Source organism: Schistocerca gregaria, chromosome 8 (assembly GCF_023897955.1).
Source record: "Schistocerca gregaria isolate iqSchGreg1 chromosome 8, iqSchGreg1.2, whole genome shotgun sequence".
NCBI lineage: Eukaryota > Metazoa > Arthropoda > Insecta > Orthoptera > Acrididae > Schistocerca > Schistocerca gregaria.
Genome location: NC_064927.1, coordinates 147848581 through 147856448, shown reverse-complemented (window position 1 = coordinate 147856448; position 7868 = coordinate 147848581). Strand labels below are relative to the sequence as shown.

At 45.9% G+C, this 7868-nt stretch overlaps 1 pseudogene; it reads left to right on the top strand.

Annotated features, from left to right (window-relative positions):
- Positions 1 to 6757: 6757 nt before the first annotated feature.
- On the top strand, positions 6758 to 6875 carry LOC126285598 (5S ribosomal RNA; annotated as a pseudogene).
- Positions 6876 to 7868: the final 993 nt, after the last annotated feature.

The following is a 7868-nucleotide window of genomic DNA, read 5'->3' as shown; positions in this document are numbered from 1 at the left end:
ACCCGTACGTAAGCATCCTGTATAATCACCTACATCCATTCTTTCTACTGTGCATTCCGACTGGCTTGGACAATTTCATCAGGACACTGCAACACCACACACGTTCAGAATTGCTACAGAAATAGTCCCCTGAGTTTAAACACTTCCTCATGGCCACCGAACTACCCAGACATGAGTATTATTGAGCATATAAGGGATGCCTTGCAACGTGCTGTTCAGGATACAGCTAAACCCACACGTACTCTCACGAATTGATGGGCAGCCCTGCCGGATTCATGGTGGCAATTGCCTCCACACTGCTTCACACATTAGCCGTGTCATGCCACGTTGTGTTACGGCATTTCCGCGTTCTTTCGGGGACCCAAGGCAGGTGTGCCGGTTTCTTTGGCTCCCCAGTGTATTATCGCAGGCCAAGCAAATTTAAATGAATTCTTCAAGACACTTCAAAGTGACATATATAAATGACGCAATTATTCATCATCGTCTCCAATTTTCTGTAAACAGCGATCGGAACGGTGTACCAGTCACTCCATTCACGACGAGAAAAATCCGGTCCTTGGTTGCGGAACCACAATACAGGGTGTTACAAAAGGTACGTCCAAACTTTCGAGAACCATTCCTCATACACAAAGAAAGAAAATGTGGACGCTTACTTTCCATGTTAGAGCTCATTTTATTACTTCTCTTCGAATCACATTAATCATGGAATGGAAACCCACAACAACAGAAAGTACCAGCGTGACTTCAAACACTTTGTTACAGGTAATGTTCAAAATGTACTCCGTTAGTGAGGATACATGCACCCACCCTCCGTCGCATGTAATCCCTGATGCACTGATGCAGCCCTGGAGAATGGCGTATTGTATCACATCCGTCCACAATACGAGCACGAAGAGTCTCACATTTGGTACATGGGTTGAGTAGAGAAGAGCTTTCAGATGCCCCCATAAATGAAAGTCAAGAGGGTTGAGGTCAGGAGAGCGTGAAGGCCATGGGATTGGTCCGCCTCTATCAATCCATCGGTCACCGAATCTGTTATTGAGAAGCGTACGATCACTTCGATTGAAATGTGCAGGAGCTCCATCGTGCATGAACCACATGTTGTGTCGTATTTGTAAAGGCACTTGTTCTAGCAGCACAGGTAGAGTACCCAGTATAAAACCATGATAACGTGCTCCATTGAGCGTAGGTGGACGAAACTAAAATGAGCTCTAACATGGGAATTAAGCGTTTCCGGACACATGTCCACATAACATCTTTTCTTTATTTGTGTGTGAGGAATGTTTCCTGAATGTTTGGCCGTAACTTTTTGTGACACCTTGTATAACCAATGTGTCAATGTCCTCATCGTCGGAATATCTGCGATCCTGCAAATTAGTTCCTCTACTGCCCGGACACTGTCGCCTATGGTCGATGTCGGCGGGCTTCCTTCCCGATCAGCGTCATCCACGACTGTGTAGCCGACCCGTGTAGCCGAGCGGTTCTAGGCGCTTCAGTCTGGAACCGCACGACCGCTACTTCCGCAGGTTCGAATCCTGCGTCGGGCATGGATGTGTGTGATGTCTTTAGGTTAGTAAGGTTTAAGTAGTTCTAAGTTCTAGGGGACTGATGACCCCAGATGTTAAGTCCCATAGTGCTCAGAGCCATTTTAACCATTTGAACCTCTGTGTAGCCTTGGTGAAACTAGTGGCACAATTTCACTACATTGCTTTTAGTCTTCAGTGTATCTGTGTGCCATTTAGACTTTCGTCGGCAACAATCGTAGTGCTCTGCTTACTTCAACGCTGAAATACGTTTCCTGGCACTGCGCCACTTCAGCCTCCCGCTGTCATGGAGTACCACAGCAGAACTGTGTCCGCTGGTGACCGAGAAGATGTGCTCTCTTCTGACAGTCCTCTCGCTTCGCGGTTGTCTTAGCTTGGGACTACATGTGTAACGCGCTTTTTGAAGTCCCCTGTTACTATGTAGCGAGCCAACGGAGACCGTGCTTCTCTTATTTGAAAATATCGCTGATCAACTTATGAAATATTAGCGGTGTAGGTGAGATTAAACCTTCACTCCACTGAGGGCCGAACTGCACAATAACCCTGGGTTCGGTGTGGGGCGGCGATGGGGTGGGTGAACTGCTGTGGCCTGTTGTGGGGTTGTGAACCACTGAGGGCTACGGTGGGACGAAGCCTTTCATTCGTTTCTAGGTCCCCGGTTTAAATACACAATATAATACTAACTATTCCTTTTAATCAGAGGTGTACGAAATTCAATTTGGACTTTTTTTTAAGTATTGTGAGAGTTAACGATGTACATTCATCGAACTTTAATTAAATAATGTAATTGAAACATTGTCTTTCAAATAGATATAGTTACTAGAAACGATGTGTTTTGATCTCGTGCTTCGACTGAAATACCTCAACCACTTCAAAAGGCATTTTTAAGAAACTGATCTCAGGTTTTGCGGGATTAGTTCATGGAAGCTATTCCCCACCAAACCTCTCATGTTACTGCAAGGAGGAGGTGGTTTTGACTTGCAATGCATGCTAGTAAGGAAAGCTTATAACGAAAATACAAGTAAAAGGACCGATATGAACAGAGACATAATTTTAAAAAAATGTGTGTAGTGAGTAAAAAGTGTCTGTTATATCAGACCAGAACAAACTCTTATTGAGTAAAATTTTAGGTTGTATCGTACAAAAGTGTTTCCATCGCAAGCAATAGATAAGGAACAGATCGAGTGGGCGCAGTCGCTCTTGGATTTGTGTAAAGAGCGACGATTTCAGTAGTATTAGCTCACAATTCTTTCCTTAAGATGACGCATTTCCTGTAGACAGTCACGTGTATCCTGCCAGCGGGGTACTGATAGACGCTCGCGAATGCAGAAGCCGTGGTGTGCGCTGGCACGCGGCCACAACAGACGGCCTTTCCTCGCACGGTTCACCTGGCCTGCTCGGCTGACTCACTGCCCTCAGTCACCGCCTGGGTCGCTGTCATCTCTCCTTCCCAGTTGCCAGTCACAGCCGGTCTCTCTCCCCTCAAGCCTGTATCTCCCGATGTGTTGTTGAGTTTATTTAACTGCTCACGCGACGGCTCCTATGCGAGCGCTACTGGCTGCTGCACTTGTTATGTTTTCGGGTGATAGTTCCGATGCTATTCTCCTTGTAAAATCGATTGCGAGCCACGGGCACTCAGGATGCCCGTCGGAGTCTAGCGCCACAGTATCCAAAGGCGGCGCTACATTAGGAAGACACAGTACTGGCAGATTAAACGCTTATTGTAGCTAGTACGAATGGTGCTTTAGTGGAGTAAAGAAAACATTGTTGGTGCAATTGGTGCCTCTATCTCCCCCCTCCCCCTCCCCCCACTTGTTCACCGTCCATGCCTGCAGTTCCGAAGGTAACCAAAGAAAGTGCGCCGATGGAGAAGCTGCAGCTTGTTCGCCAGTTAACCAATGCCAGTCAAGATCAGTTTATACAAACAAAGTCATTGATTAACTCCACAGCCCATCAGACTGTGGTCAAATACGGGTAATGAAAGTCATTTCTTCCTCTAGTGTACAGAATTCAACAGACACTGGTCAAATACAGGTAACGAAAGTAATTTTTTCCACTGGGGATATGATGTAATTGTATTGTCATGGAGACGTAACGAGTCTCAATTTTATATTCGATAACGATAGAAGCAAAATAGTGAACCAAAATTTTTACCAAAGCCCCCGGCGGGGGTGGCCGAGCGGTTCTAGGCGCTACAGTCTGGAACCGTGCGACCACTACGGTCACAGGTTCGAATTCTGCCTCGGGCATGGATGTGTGTGATGTCCTTAGGTTAGATAGGTTCAAGTAGTTGTAACCTCTAGGGGACTGATGACCTCAGAAGTGAAGTCCCATAGCGCTCAGAGCCAATTTTTTTTACCAAGGCCAGGACTTGAACCGGTGTGTCCTGCTTACTAGGCAGACGTGTTATCAACTGCACACATCTGCTGGGTAAACAGGGGACCCTGGTTCAAGTCCTGGCCATGACAAAATTCTAATTTATTACTTCAGCTTTTATCCTTTTCTTTTCAAGTTTCCATACTAAGTACACATAAAAAACAGGTACATTCTGCCTTGTTCACTGACTCCTATTCACTTCAGTTGTTGGTACGACTTCGTTTGTTTTACAGAACTCAAGATAATTGCTCTCTCTTTTCTTTGGCTTGCTCTCTAATAGAATTTATTACAACACTAGTATCGTTTGCAAAAAGACATCAATCTTGCTTGTCGAATGTTACGTGGAAGGTCATTCACATATACAGGGTGTCCATAATTAAAGGCTTTGTTTCAAAACACTGTAAGGAAGAGAATCACAGCTCAGAATGACGTCAAATTTTAACAGTGTGTTATTGACACAGGAGAAAACGGCATGGGAAAAAGGAAAACGAAAATTTTACCAATAGATGGCACTGTAAGCATTTTAACGCAAATGGGGTTGGCTACAGATGGCGGATGAATCAGAATACGATGGCTGTGGTTTTTGAGTTGCACAGTACACCATCTGTGCCTGCCAGAGTGGCCGAGCGGTTCTAGGCGCTACAGTCTGGAACTGCGCGACCGCTACGGTCGCAGGTTCGAATCCTGCCTCGGGCATGGATGTGTGTGATGTCCTTAGGTTAGTTAGGTTTAAGTAGTTCTAAGTTCTAGGGGACTGATGACCTCAGATGTTAAGTCCCATAGTGCTCAGAGCCATTTGAACCAATTGAACACCATCTGTACTATTCAACGTGCACGACTGCACAAGTTTGGCAGTCACCAGCTGTACCATATCACATGCGAAAAATCGGTTATTAATCGTCATGAGGCAAAAATCGCATAAAAGCCGAAATGACATCAGTTTTTTACTGTCTTGTGACTGAAAGACCACATAAAAAAGAAAGTGACATCCATTTCTAATTATCGTGAGAGTAGCGCTAAACAGATTCAATATGCTGTCCACTAACTCTGCCACAAGTTGAAATCGAGAGACAGCATGTTCCACAACAGACCAGAATGTCCCGCGGGTCATATTCAGAAAGCATTGCACAATGCGTGCCTTCAGTTCAGCTACTTTCGTAACTGAAGCACTGAACACAAAATCTTTCAGGCAACCCCACAGCCAGAAGTCACACGGATTAAGATCTGGTGATGTGGACGGCCCACAGGCTTTAGGGGAATGCCAGCTAACAGTTTCAGCATTTCCGAAATTGCCCTTGTAGCAGCTGCTTCACTGGATGTGGACTGTACGGAGAAACGCTTCCTTCCTGAAAATTTTTCTATCCACACATCCACGCTATTGAATGGTGTTGGAATGACGTTGGTACTCTTAACTGAAAGTCGTATTACTGTTCGTATTTGGAGCATCACCTGCGAACAGCTTTGCGAAAGAAGCGGCGACACTTTCTGCGCAACCCACCCATCATTTTGGACGACAATACGCGGGCGCATACAGCGCGAGCTGTGGCTGCTTTGTTCAGTCGATGTGACTGGGTAGTACTGCACCATCCACCATACTCCCCGGACTTAAGTCCTTGTGACTTTGATTTGATTCCGAAGACGAAGGAACTACTTCGTGCCATTCGCTTCAGAGCTGTTCCAGAGATATGACAGGCAGCAGACCGCTCCATTCGCACCATCAACAAATCAGGCTCTGCTAACGGTGTACTACGCCTTCCACATCGCTGGCAACGGGTTCTACAGAACGCTGGTGACTACTTTGAATGAGTGTTAAAGGTGCAATCATGTAACTCTTTTGTGAATAAATAGTTGCCACTATTTAAGTTCCAGCCCTCGTATAACATGTCTAGGTCCCATCAAGTTAATTATTGGATTGTTTTGCCGGCCACCCAATTCGGCTACGACAGTCTTAGAGACAATAAAGGAAGGACCACAGTCAGTATAGGGTAAATACCCAGATCATACCGTATTAGCTGGAGGTGACTGTCAGCCTATCGAGTGTAGACATGAACGTCTATGGGTTCACTGCAGATGGTACAGACAGTGTTGTAAAGTACTTCTAAACACGTTTTCTGGAAACTGCCTTGAACAATTAGTTAGAGAATCCAATCCAGTGTCAGTATAGAAACATGGATTAGTGATCATGATAATATCATAGCGACAATGGTTACTTGCATTAATAGATCCCTCAAGAAGGCTAGAAGAACGTTTATGCTAGACTTTATTTAGCTCCAGTATGACGGACGCAGAGGGATTATGGGCGAAGTTTGAACTGATTGTAAATCGCTCTCTGGACGTATGTGCCAGTGAAGTGGATTAAAGATGGAAAGGACCTACCGGAGTTTATTAATCTGTGGTATCACGTATCGATACCACCCCTCTGGCGTCGCACAGCTGACAACGGCAACGCAAGTTTCCATCAGATGCTGAAACCAGTCGTGTGGGATGCGGCGGATCCAATTGAGCACGACCGCTGAGCCACCCTGCCGGTGGTTCTGGACTAGAACACCCTCTGCCGGCGCGATGTAGGGTGGTCGGCAGCAGCCACGCGGCATATCCGCAGTGAGGTGTGGCTCCGTCGCAACAGAGTCGTGGCCGTGACGCAGTCCAATCGCGACCTTGACAATGCGTTGTGCATTAGTTAAGGGAACCTCATCCTGCGATGCTCTAGTTGCTACACTATTAACTGGAGTCTACTGCTGCATGTTCATTTGTAAAAAGTCTTCGTACGCTTGGAGAAAGCGGCTACTTAAACAAAACATCTGCTTACTGCATTCACTTTTTCGCCAAACACTTCTGGCAACAGCCTTTCCGCGGTGGAAACACCAGTTCCCTTCAGATCACCGAAGTTAAGCGCTGTCGGGGGTGGCCAGCACTTGGATGGGTGACCGTCGGGGCCGCCATGCGCTGTTGCCAATTTTCTGGGTGCACTCAGCCTTGTGATGCCAATTGAGGAGCTACTCGACCGAATAGTAGTGGCTCCGGTCAAAGAAAACCATCTTAACGACCGGGAGAGCGATGTTCAGACTACACGCCCCTCCTATCCGCATCCTCCGCTGAGGATGACACGGCAGTTGGATGGTCCCGATGGGCCACTTGCTGCCTGAAGTCGGAGTGCTATAATGACTTATGGTCCTGTCCAGCTTTCCTACGACGACAGCTTCCGGGCCACTTTGTAGACCACCTCTTCTTACCGTTTTGTACGAACCCGTACACAACATAATCAAATTCGGAAAATACTGAGAAAGCTTTTTGTTCAAAAGAGTGCACGCAAATGATGATACGTAAAAGTTAGTGTAAATTCGTTCGTCTGTAAGAATATCAACCTGCGAAGCATACAACAACTTTCACAGTCGTACGTTAGCGAAAGGTCTTGCCGAAAACCCTAGAAAGTTCTGTTTATGCTTAAAATTGCTAAGCGGCTCGAAGGCTTCTACACAGTCACTCATCGACCAGATTGTCCAAATGGCTCTAAGCACTATGGAACTTAACATCTGAGGTCATCAGTTCCCTAGATTTACAACTACCGTGTGATCAAAAAGTCAGTATAAATTTGAAAACTTAATAAACCACGGAATAATGTAAATAGAGAGGTAAAAATTGACACACATGCTTGATTCATTAGAACAAAAAAAAAACAAGGTTCACAAAATGTCCGACAGATAGTGCTGGACAGCAAAACGTCAGTGACTGCGCATAACAATCGTGTATAAAAATGGCTGTAATGAGAGAGAGAATCAGATGCGCCAGCAGTCGCAGCATGTTGACGTCACCTGAAAAGGCGCTTTTAGTGAAGCTGTACTATTAGAATGAAAAATGTGCTAGTTCAGCGTTACGATCCTATCGCCATAGGAAGGGGAATCGAACGGGTAAAGGTCCGTTGGCAAATGCAGCTGTGGCGAGAATGAT